This window comes from Acomys minous (assembly GCF_964271855.1).
Source record: "Acomys minous genome assembly, chromosome: 13".
Lineage (NCBI taxonomy): Eukaryota > Metazoa > Chordata > Mammalia > Rodentia > Muridae > Acomys > Acomys minous.
In genome coordinates, this window is record NC_140495.1 from 18,694,420 (window position 1) to 18,707,567 (window position 13,148).

General features: G+C 44.6%; 1 long non-coding RNA gene across 1 annotated transcript in view; it reads right to left on the reverse strand.

The window, feature by feature from the left end:
- Nucleotides 1-231: 231 nt before the first annotated feature.
- Nucleotides 232-13,148, reverse strand: part of LOC311581872 — a 45,921-nt gene continuing 33,004 nt past the window's right edge. The window contains exon 3 of the long non-coding RNA XR_014773907.1: nt 232-480. This is a non-coding gene — a long non-coding RNA (uncharacterized lncRNA). The remainder of the gene's footprint in view (nt 481-13,148) is intronic.

Here is a 13,148-nt window from a genome sequence, read left to right on the forward strand (position 1 = left end):
TTATTTGCGGGCTCTTGGGGGCGGTAGAATTATAAACCTATGGGGGAAGCTTGTTGTTGTGGTGGTGGTGCTGGTGGTGGAGGGAGCAGTGGTAGTGATAATGGTGGCGGTGGTAAGGGGAGAGGAGGAGAAGGAGGAAGAGGAGGAGGAGGAGGAGGAGGAGGAGGGAGGAGGTAGCACAGCTTGTGTTCTACCTAAGTACAGCATCTCTCACAGTTATCGAGGTGCTGCTGCTGCTGCTGCTGCTGGTAGTGGTCCACAGGCCACACTCGGACCACTTCCTAATAAGCTTCCTTAGAGCCATACACAGCACTGTGAAGACATTCGCTCTGCTCTGATGTTAGCATTTCTTTAAAGTGGAAACAGAAAGCACACAGCCTGGACAGGCGGCTGCCAAGCAGAGCCGGTGGCCTCTGCCGTTGCTGTTGACCACACGCTTGAACAACATGGGGTTTCTCCATCGTGAGTCAGATGGTCCCTCTGCAAAGGAGGTTGAAGGAAGTGACTCAAAGGTGATGCTTTGAAAACACATGTCTCCAGGCGCCGGTTTCCTACTCCCTGGCAACCACAGCCCCTCCATCCTCTGTGTACTGTGCTTCCTTCTAAGATTGCCTGAACTTCGCTGGTCTAGCCTCCGCCTCAGGCTCCAGCCACTGCTCCGGCCGCAGGAGGATATCTGCTCTATTCAAACCTCAAGACTGCTGTCAACCCAGAAAGATCAGTTCTGTGTATACAAAGCCTCTGGGGTTAACCGGCCTAGTCGGAAGTGATGTGTTTACTTCCTGGGGCTAAGCAGAGAGTTGCTATCCTGTCAGAAGGAAAACACTCAGCTCCACCATTCCCTGGCGAATGAGGAAGTCAGAATTCTCTCATCATGGCAGCAGTGGCTATATTTAGGGAGATTCTTAGCATTTGCCGGGGGCATTCTGACTTTTTGCCCTCTCCTGAGGCTCGTATCCTGAGCCTTGCCATCAGCCCTCCCTCCCAGGAAGGTCCTGCGGGGCCCTGTGTGGTCCATTCCTCTTTACAACCCTCTTGATGACTTCTTGTCTTCCCACAAGCCCTTTGCTAGCTACTAGTAAGATCCAAACATTATTTATGTAAGACTCAACCAACCAGTAAATTGAATTGAGCTATAGGGCCAATCAAGATCAAACATAAGGAAGCCCAGAGGATCAAAATACCTCACTCACTAACTGCTGCAGCGAACCGTCTCTTTTCCAAGAAGTGCAGAACCCCTCGGTGCCTTCTTCTGGATCGTCAACCCCAGCCTGCTGGCCTTCCATAGCCATGAGGAGGCCCTCTCATGAAGATCCTTCAAAGCAAGGGTCTTCTTTTGGTCATTTGGCACGGAGGGCAGGTGGGGGAGGGAGGAGGCAGATCCACGAAGGTGAACAAGGCGCTGAGCTGCCTCTTCAGCTCAGTGGGAAACATTCCTGGGGAACTTGAAAAGGGTCTTTGAGAGAATCTTGGTGACAATAAAGACTGATTTCCACTCAGTCTCTGTTGAGCATTCCGTTCAAAGCTACAGCTAGACAAGCCCTACCCTTGCCCCGGTTTGCAGAACTAAACAGATTGTCGCCACTAAACACACGTTGCAAATTAAATTAATCTTAAAACCCAAGCAATTCTTTTCCTCAGCATTCTTAATGTGGTCAGCCACTCTCCACATAGAATGACTCATTTCAGGGATCCATTTGCCATTGGCTTGGAGGGCAAATTTCCCTGAAAGTCAAAACTAATATTTACTGTCCAGACTAATTATCTTCCTCTGAAAAAGACAGTTCCAAGAAGTATTCTACTGACTTCTTCCTCTATTTTGATCTTTAAAAAAAAAAAAAAGTAATTCTGGAACAATGTACATTGGATCCAGTCTTGTAAGAGACACCTGGGACAGTGTGGCACAGTGGGAACCTGTTGGGGACTCTCCACTCCTAACCAGCTCCTAACCTGCCTGCTTTCTGAGTTTATTTATTAATTATGAGCATCCATGTCTGTCAGTCTGTGTGTTTAGTGTGAGCACAGCACTTGAAGAAGCCAGAGGATATTAATGACCTGAAGCTGAAGTTACAGGCTGCTGTGAGCCAACACATGGGGTGCTGGGAATTGAACTTGGGTCCTGTGCAAGGGCAGGACGTTCCCTTAACATCTGAGCCATACTCCAGCCCCAAGAAGTGCTGATCAGGTTTGCCAAATTTTAAAAACCAACATAATGAGTATAGGCAACGAGTACTGAGTAAATGCGTTCCTTGTGTGCTGAAGGTAGATAAGAGTTTAACACAGCACTTCTCTCTAGGGCTCCAGTCAATCCACCGCTTTATTTTATTTTATTTGGGGGGGGGGGGTTCGAGACAGGGTTTCTCTGTGTCGCCTTGGCTGTCCTAGACTCACTTTATAGACCAGGCTGGCCTTGAACTCACAGCAATCCGCCTGCCTCTGCCTCCCGGGCGCTGGGATTAAAGGCGTGTGCCACCACGCCCGGCTTAATAACTGGGGCAAAACCACAAGCATTTGCCTAAAATGAAATTTGTCACCACGAGATCCAACAGGCTTCTTCACTTTTTCCGCCTAAAGTGTTGTCACATATGGCCTCTCCTCCAACTCCCCGCAATCTCATGCCGTGATCTCCAGGTCACAAAACACATCCTTATTTTTTTCAAGTTTTGATCCGAAAATCCCTGGTACCGTTCCTTGTTACCAAATGCGGATCTTTGCCAAATCGTGACTTGTGAAGAAATGCAGGTTCTGCGACACTACCTCAGCTTGGCGTTCCTGATGCCGCCAGCCTCACTCATCTTCATGTTTAGGGACCATTAGAGCAGGAGGCAGCGGGGGCCACAGCTCAGCTCTTTTCCTCAGTGCTGGTAACAGCCTTACATGTTCCTTTTCACAGTGGCCTGAGATGGACTGACCCTTGTTAAATCATCCGCCTTTCCCAGCGCGTATTTCAAATGCCAACTGCCACCTTCCGGGTAGAAACAGCCTATTAAGCCTCCTTTGCACTGGCTCCACGCTTTAAACACACTTCCGTAATTATACCTGTCACACAGCACTATGGTGTCTGTTTCCTGATCCGTTCCCTCCACTGGCTAATGAACACCTAGAAGCCAAGGCTGGTGTCTGGCGACTTATTTTGCAGCCTCCAGCCCTCAGCTATTACCTGGCAGAGTGGCCACTCAGTAACACGTAAGCGAATGTATCTCTCAGACTTCTACGAGTAGATATTATGTACTTAAGATTGGTTTCGCCACTATTAATTCTCAAAAATATCATTATACATTACACATACATAGTGCTTTTCATATATATGACATAGCTGAGCAAAAATGCCAGTGTGTGTGTGTGTGTGTGTGTGTGTGTGTGTGTGTGTGTGTGTGTGTTAATGAAACTACTGTTAGCAGACTCTAAAGCAACAAACACTAAAGGAATTCTTCTCGAACGGCAGAATTATTCTATGTCTGCCCTGTTCTACCTGGTGGTCACTACTAACACAGAAGAAAAAAGATAAGAACCTCTTACAGTACGATGTGAATGTTGACATCATTTAATGTTGATCGATTTAAGGTAAAAAGCCATAGAGGGGCTTTGTCCCCGTGGACAGCAGGCCTGCGGTATGCTGATGCTCTCAGCCAGGGGGAACTGGTACACCAAGCTGCTGCTACCTTCACTGTGCACAGAGCCCCGTGGTCCCCAGCGGTGTTCCCACTGGGAGAGAGGCCAGAAATGGTCAGCTGAGGAGTAGAGAAGGGACTGCTACAGATGTTTAGAACCGCTGGTGTGCGATGGCAACAAAAAGCCCAGTGAGTTTTCATCTATTGTTTTTAAAATTCTTCACAAACAACGCACCCACTTGTCTGAACCACGGGAACAGCTTTCAGCGTGACTTTCGCATGGCCGCTGTTTTCGGTTACTGTGTCTTTTCTTGTCCCCATGTCCTGTTCCAATAAGCACTTCTGACCCACCACGGATAATGAGAAATTTCAAGTGGCAATGCTGAAGAGGCTCAAGGGAGGCAGGACAGACAGAGACTGAATATTAAAATGCAGGTTTCCAGTCACCTGAAGATGCCTCCAGAGAGAAACGGGGGTAAGCAGTGTTCATGTGACGTCCCACCCCCCACTGCAGCTTGGGAAGACTAACTAACCACACACAGAGAGAGTGGCTAAAAGGCTTTTTTCCTGACTCCTGCCCCAACTTGAGACACTTTATAAAGGACCTAGAGCTAAGCTGTGTGAGGAAACCAGAGGCCTTGTCCTACACCAGCTCTACTCATCTGTTTATCCAAGTCACCTCCCAGACTTAGATGCTCTCTCTGTGCTTAAACAGGCCATGCATCTGCCAACATAAATCCAAATATACCAGAGGAACCTGGCAAACCTGATATGTAGGTAATATTTGTAACAGGAATTTAGTATTCACATTAGGTTCATCTTTTACAGTAACCTGTGCACTTAGAAACTGTCTTTGAGAACAGCACCATCTAATGTATGTCTACTGGTTGTCATGAAAATAAACAAGTATGTGTGAAGGAGACACCTTATAATGTAGTTCTGAACATACACAGGGGTATGTCTGTGTGTTTGTGTGTCTATGTATATGTGTGTGTGTCTATGTGTATATGTGTGTGTCTATGTGTATGTGTGTGTGTCTATGTGTATGTGTGTGTGTGTATGTGTGCGGTATCACCACATAATGCATGCACATGTTTAATATGTCTGTGCATATCCAGAGAACAAGACCTTGAGAGAATGCAATGAAAGAGTAGCAAGGATTATGTCCATGTACTAAGATAACAAATAAACTATAATAAAGATATAAGCATGTAAGAAATATTCCACACAAAAAAACATAGGACAAATAAGAAAAAAAATATCATCACTTTAACTGTCAGCTTAGTCATGTCTTTTAGACGTGAGGTGCAGGGTACCCTCCCTGACAGCTTTCAATGTCTCAGATTTAGGCACTGGGCTCTCATTTGTTTGGACCTATTTAAATTGATTCACAGAACCATCTCTTATATCTACTACTTACAATGGTAAGTGGTTTATCTTTGGCCAGTGTAAACTCAAGTTCCGTTTTCTCCTAAACAGACCTTTGTCCTTATACACCTGTGTAATGATGTCAGAAAACCCATGAACCAGGTGTGTTCCCCCTCTACATAATTGCTCTTGAGTCTTGAATTTTAATTAGGTGACCTAAAGTCATGGTTATCCATATCGAGAACCATGCTATCAACTCTTTTTCAACTCAAGAACAAAAGCAAAGTCTCCATAAACACTTGCCTTGTCTGTTGAGGCGTCTCAGCTTTAGAAATGGCACACCCGGCATCGCTTTCAACTAGATTCCAAGAAGATGAAAAATTTCTTTACAAAATAGTTAATGGCTGGATGTGTAGTTCAGTGGTAGACTGCTTGTCTGACATGTGCAAGGCTCTGGATTTAATCCACTCTGCAAAACCCATATGTGTGTATGTGTGCACATGAGTGTGCGTGTGTGCACGCACACGTGCGTGCGTGTGTATGGTATTAAAAGTAAACCCTTGATTGTTTGGATGCTTTCCCAGTACTGAATGTGATTAGGAGCAGCCAGCTCAATGTGCCCCTGGCACCATGCAGACACACTGGCGAGTCCAGGCATCTGGGGAGAGCCAGTGTTCTAGAATGGGACAGTCCACTCAGCTGCCTCCTACATGACAGATGGGGATGAATCCAGATGAGAGCAGACCTGGATATTCAATGTGATGTGAAATAGTTTCCACCATAGAAACAACTCAAGGTAATTAGAAACCAAGCCTACCTGATTAGATGATTGGACTTGCACAACAAAATTATCTCAAGAAACCCCAACACTAGATGAGGCAACTCTGGCACCAGGTTGACATACTAGCTCTTCTACCGAAAGAGACTAGGCCAGCTGGGTTTGCTTTCTGGGTCCTGGGCTCCTGATTTAACATGTAGACACTACTACTTATCTCCCAGGCTTATTATGACTTATTAAACATCATTATAGTACATGGAAATGGAAATATGCCATTATCACACTCAGTTTTTATACTTTTTCACTCTAAAGGAGTTGGGTAAGAGCACAGGTAAATATCTCTGCAACATCAGCCATCTTGAACAGGAAGCTTCATGATTCATAGTATGACTGGCGGTAATAAAACATTTCTTGTCCCAAGCGCATCAATAATGAGATGGGTTGCACCTACGTGGGGTTCCCCACTACTGTAAATTGCCATGTGGGAGGGGTTTGGATGCATGGTGAGTCACAACTGCTGGTCTGCTGAATGTGGGGCCTTCAAACCTAAGGATGCGATCAACTGCAGACAGCTTCCCGAAGAACAGAGGAAAGGAAGACCAAGTGACGGTGAGAACTCAGGGAAGGAGGGGACAGCTTGAGAATGACTGTACACAGGTCGAAAGGAGAAAATAAGGCTCAAAAGTCCTGAAACACCAGCTACTAATGGGGACTCAAGGATGGGGGGGGCGGGCAAAATCACCCACCGCTGAGTTTGTAATGGTCTGTGTCATTTTCTCCAGAGGACTGAGCAGTCAAAACCTTCACCTATTACTGAATTAAGTACAATAGGGTAAAATGAGTTTTGATATGGGAATAAAAAGAAGTAGAAATTACTTGTTGTTCTAAAAAAAAAAAAAACAGCAAAGAGCAGGTGAGCTGAGGGAGGGTTGTTCAGCTCAGTCAAGAAGTCGGAGTCAGCCGGGCATGGTGGCAAAAAGCCAGGCATGATGGCACACGCCTTTAATCCTAGCACTTCGAGTTGGAGGCCAGCCTGTTCTACAAAGTGAGTCCAGGACAGCCAAGAGAAACCCTGTCTCGAGGGGAAAAAAAAAAGACATTGGAGTCAGGGGTCCTCATTGTTTTTCTGTTGCTGTGAAGAGACATCATGACCAAGGTAACTGATAAAAGAAAGCATTTAATTTAATGGTTCCAGAGGGTAGTAGAGGCCATGGCTGTCATAGCAAGGAACATGGCAGCAGGCAGGCAGGCAAGCATGACACTAGAGCAGTATTTCCAAGCTTACATCCCAATCTACAACCAAGAGGAAGGGAGAAAGAGACAACTCAAAGCCCACCTTTAGTGACACACCTCTTCCAACAAGGCCACACCTCCTAATCCTTCCCAAACAGTTCTGCCAATTGGAGACCAAGCATTCAAATACATGGGCCTATGAGGGTCATTATTATTCAAACCACCACACAGGACAAATGTGTCCTGTCATGAAGAGAGGGTGACAGTATACTAGCCTGCCATGTGGGCAGGTGACAAGAACAGACCTAAGTCCAGAAATTGAGAGCTTTGGGAGAGCTATTGCAAGACTACACATTTTGGCTTCATCGTGGACAAAAAAAAAAAAAAAAAAAGTGGAAAAATAACAAGGGATAAATTGTGTCCTCTATCCCACCATCAGAACCTCAGAATGTGGCATTTAAGATGGTAAGATCAGACGAGGCCCTGGTGGGAGGGCCCAATCCCAGTGGATGAAGATACAGTAGATAAAGACACACGGAGAGAGTCATCCTAGTGCCAGGAGGAAAGACGGCAGAAAAAAGATCAGACTCCAAGCCCCTTGAGGTCAGACGCCCAGCCTCTAGAACTATGGGGACATACAGTTCTGGTGTTTAAGCAGCCGACCTTTACTTAGGGCCAGCCTAGAAATTAACCTACGTGCAAATGTTACAGGAAGATCTATGAGGGTGAAACCAGAAAAGGGAGAAAGCAGACATTTAATGCCAGTCATTTCCCTCTCCTGGTTAAAACAGTGATCAACCCGCAGAAATATTACTCAGGCCGAAGAAGGTCAAATATATGAGGGATGGTAATGCAATGAAAGTCAAAACCCGAAGCCACTGAGCTTTGGAAAACCCTCACAGCCGCAGATTCTGGGTTAACCAAGGGAACACAGATAATGGTGGTGTGGTGGTAATTTCACAGAACTACTTTCTAGTCTTAGATGTTATAGTTGGAACTTTTTAAAATGTATTTATTTACCAGGTGGTGGTGGCGCACGCCTTTATTCCCAGCACTTGGGAAGCAGAGGCAGGTGGATCTCCGTGAGTTTGAGGCCAGCCTGGTCTATAAAGTGAGTCCAGGACAGCCAAGGCTACACAGAGAAACCTGTCTCAAAAAACAAAAACAAAAACAAAAACAACAAAACAAAAATATTTATTAATCTATTTATTTTTGTGTGTGCCTGTGTGTATATGTGTCTTGTGTGTGTGTGCCTGTGTGTATATGTGTCTTGTGTGTGTGCCTGTGCAGAGGTGAAGGCTGGTAGAAAGTATCTGTTCCCTCGGAGGTAGAATCACAAGTGTTTTTGTTTGTCATGTGTGGGGATAGGAACTCTGGCTTTCATGATTGATAGCACAGCAAGCAAGCAAACAGTACCCCCAAAATCAACAAATACAAAAGCATGGAGCCACCTTTCTAGCCCTGACATTTTTAGAATCATCTAAATTGTTTATTTGATGAGTTCTTTCAAAAAAATATCTAATGTGTACTGTTTGTTTCTGCAGATTAATAAGTCTTACTTTTTAAATCATACCAACAGATGTGGCTGAGTTAAGCTTAACTAAGGCCCATAAGTTTTTCCATCTGACTCATGGTGGAAAATTGTCATTTTATCTAGAAAACCGCTTGTTCCTCATTCATTAGCACGCAGTGAGCACTGACAGCGGCCAGCTCTGAGTCTAGCAGTCAGTAGCTCATTTTCTTATTATTCCCGGCCTCTGCTTCCCAAGGCAGAGGAGGTTTGACAGATGCCCAAGGGTTAGTTTTCTAAAGTAACTGAGTTTCCTGGTGTCTCACTTTTTGTCACTGAGGGAGCAATTGCTTTGGAGCTCTGAAAGTCCTCTCCTAAAGGTGGCTCTTACTGTTGACCCACAGATGGCGCTCTTGGGCTGTGAGAAACAATATCTTTAAAAAAAAAAAATTAACATGGGAAATTTCTAAAAAGTATAGATAAACTCCCAGGTACCCATCACTTAGTGTCCGTCAATTATAAACTCCCATAACTACCTGACCCACTGGATTTTTAACATATTTCTGGGATGAAGCTTCACGCTCTGATCCATGTTCACATTATAGCCAAGTGACGACGGCAAGCAGCAGCATAGCGGCTCTCTGTTCCGATGGCACTCAGAGTCCACCCCTCGAGCTGTATGAAATACACAGCATACTGCCATTAACTGCGGTCTGCAATACAGTACTGACAATCCTTCTATCTAACGGTCCCACTGCACCCATTAGCCACCCCATCTCACCCTGTCCTCTACCCTTCCTGACCTCTGATATCCACTACTGCACTCCAATTCTATTAGGGAAACATAATTGAGATCCTGCACATGAACAAGGCTGTGCAATAATAATCATTCCGTGTGTGTGTGTGTGTGTGTGTGTCTGTCTGTCTGTCTTATATAACATTCTTCAAGATTATCCAAGTTACCAAAAAAAAAAAAAAATGACAGGACTTCCTGTTTAAGGCTGACTCATATATTGTGATGTATATACAGAAAAAAATCGTATTTCCTTTAACGGTTCTCCAGTTGACAATATTGGGGTTGTTTCACATCTTGGCTATTGTGAATTTTCAGTAAGATAGGAGTGCAGAGGTGCCTTTAAACATGAAGATTTCGTTTCCTTTACATCCAGTAGTGAGATTGCTGAACCACATAGACCAGGTATGTCTGCCTCTGCCCCCTGAAATGCTGGGATTAAAGGCGTGAGCCACCACACCTAGCTCTCCTCTACACCTTTTTAACAAGCATCTTTCCTCATTTGTCCTTTTGAAAAGAGCAGTTCTAACTAGAGTGAGGTGCTGCGATCTGGTTGAGGTTCGGTTTCGGTCCCCTTGTGGTTATTCATAGCATTCTCTCAGAGACCTTTTGGCCACATGTATCATTTGAAAATACGTTCTCCCACACTGTAGGCTTTTCTCTTTACCCAGCAGAAGCTCTTCAGTTTAGTGAAACTCTTATTACATACTTTTCCCTTAAATCACTCACACCTTGGGGATTTTTTTTTTAAGTCTTTGCCAGGAGCTATCACATGCCCCCAATGTTTTCTAGTGCCCTCATAGTTTAAATATTATGCTTAGGCGTGTGGTCCACCTGGAGTTGACTTTTTTTAACTGATGAGTGAGGGCCCCCCCCCCACCATGGATGTCCAGTTTGTTTTAGAACCATCTATTAAAGAAACTATCCTTTTCCCATTGTGTGTTCTTGATATTTCCGTGAAAAGCTACGGATACATGTGTTTACGTCTGGGCCCTCTGCTACAGACTGTTAGCCTATGAATCTGTTTTGTGTCTATTGATACTATCAACATGGGTTACTGCATGGTGTATTGTATACTTTGGAGCTTATTTTAAAGGCAGGTGGTATAATGCTTCTAGCTTTCTCTTTTTGCTTAAGATTGTACGGTTACTACCCTAGGATAATAGTCAGGGGGAGGAGGTCCCCCTCAGTCACAGCCATAGGGGAGGGGAATAGGGTAAAAGTGGGAGGGAGGAGGAATGGGAGGATACACGAGATGGGATAACAATTGAGATGTAATATGAATGAATTAACAAAAAAATCATAATGTAAAAAAAGAATAAAATACTTAGTAATTTAAAAAAACGATTGTATGGTTACCACTTTGGAAATCAATATGGTGCTTTGTCAAAAAACTGGAAATAGGGCTACCTCAAGACCCAGATATTCCACTCCTTGGAATATACCCAAAAGATGCTCCACCACACAACAAGGACATATGCGCAACCATGTTCATAGCAGCCTTATTCGTAATAGCCTGAACCTGGAAATAGCCTAAATGTCTCTCAGTCAAAAAATGGATAAAGAAACTGTGGTACATTTACACTATGGAATACTACTCAGCTATTAGCTATTAAAAACAAAGAAATTCTAAAGTTTTCAGGCAAATGGATGGAACTAGAAATGATCATCCTGAGTGAGTTAACCCAGACCCAGAAAGATACACATAGCATATGCTCACTTATAATTGGACGCTAGCCCAACAGAGATGTCCCCTGAAGGTTTTCACTTAGCCAGAAATTGGGATAGATGCAGGGACTTCCTATTGGGACTCTAGGTGAGAGAGGTAAGGAAAATTGGGGAAATAAAAGGATCCAGAGGGTCCTAGAAACCCACACGAAGACCATTAAGGTTGGTGGACCTGGACCCAGGCGAGTCAGTTCAAACTACTGTACCAACCAAGGACAATGAATTCGGTAAACCTAGAACCCCTATCCAGATCTAGCTAATGGACACCACATTCCCCACAACTTTGTGGAGAGCAGCAACTGACTTGGACATGAACTCTGGTGCCCCCTATTTGACCACTTCCCCTTGGTGGGGAGACCAAGGGGAGACCTGGGATACTCAGAGGAAGAGTAAGCAGACTACCAGGAAGAGACCTGATAGGCTGTGATCTTATAGTGGGGGACAAGGTCCCCTTCTGTCACAGACCTAGGGGAGGGGAATAGGATGAAAGAGGGAGGAAGGGGGAACAGGAAGATACAAGTGAGGGGATAACAAATGAGATGTAATCTGAATAAATTACTTAAATAAAGAAAAACTTAAAGGGGGAAAATAAATAAATAAACTTACAAGAAAAAAAGATTGTATGGTTACTTGAGGGAGGGGCTTAATGATTTCAAACAAACTGCACAAATTTTTCCATTTATATGAGGAACGCCACTAGAATTGTGCCAGGAACTGTACTGAAGTTGTAGAGTGCTTTAGGTAGCAATGGATGTTCTTAACATTTATTTTTATCAATCCATGAGCACAGGCTTAAAGGATGATCCTAAATCAAGGGTCAGATATTATACCAGGCCATTAAAAGAAGCTCTGGTGTGTACAGGTAAAAGAAGTTGACAGCAAGGTGAGGGCCTTCCCAGGCTACAAAGTGTCAGTAAATTTGTATCTCTCTCTCTCTGTGTGTGTATGTGTGTGTGTGTGTGTGTGTGTGTGTGTGTGTGTGTGTGTGTGTGCTGTTTTATCTATTTTCCTTAAAGCTGTTCATTCACAAAGAATCTTTTAAAGATTTATCTTTATTATTTTTAATCACATCTACATTTGCCTCTGTAGGAGGTATACTTATTGCATGCAGGTGCTGGAGGAGGCCAGAGGCATCGGATCCCCTGTAGCCAGAATCACAGCCCTTGTGAGCTGCCTGATGTGGGTGCTGAGAATCGAACTTGTAAGCTCTTAACTATCAAGCCGTCTGAACTATTCAGAGGCTGCAGGGATGGTTCTGTAGTGAACATGAGGATCCAAGTTTGGATGCTCGCCAACCCACGCAACGAGCCAGTCGTGCTATTTGTTGTGTACCTAAAAATCTTATTTCTGGGAGGCTGAGGTGGGAGTATCCTGGGGACTCATTGACAAGCTAGCCGAGCCAGATGGTGAACTCCAATTTCAGGGAGAGATCCTGTCTCCAAAAACAAGGCAGCCAGAGATAAAGAAAGGCACCCAGCAGCAAAGCTCTACCTCCCATACTTGCTAGCAAGGGTGCCCATACCAACAGATGCATGTGAGCACACATGTGCATGCTCCCGTGCATGTGCACACATGTACACACACACACACACACACCACAAACATTTTGCACTATTGTTTCATATCAGTGACTCTTAATGCAATGAACTGCAACGCTCTGCTCTCTCCCACGCCCAGCACCCACCCACAAACCACTGCTGTTTTTCTTCATCTACCATTTGCATATTTACTCAGCCCATAGGTGACCACACCGTGACAGCTGGGTGATGCTATTTAGACAACTCATTGTTTTGACAAAGGTTCGTTACATCAAGTTTGTTTTTCATAAGGAAAGACATTAAGAAAACAGGCCAGGGAACAATTGCATCTCAAACTAGGATGATGGATTTTTGGTCGTGGGAAGGTCATATGGGAAGCCTTGTCTTTAGAAAGCACAGCAACGCCCTAAGGGGTTTATGATGTGATCCCCCTAATGAATAGGGTTCTGATGCTATTTCACACTCACCTCAAGCCGTGACTCACACATCTTCAGACTGAAGAAGCAGCTGAGGCTGGAGAATGGCAGCGTTTAATAAGCAGCATGAGTCTTCGAGGAACCTGGACTGGGAGGAGCTTCGGGACAGAGCC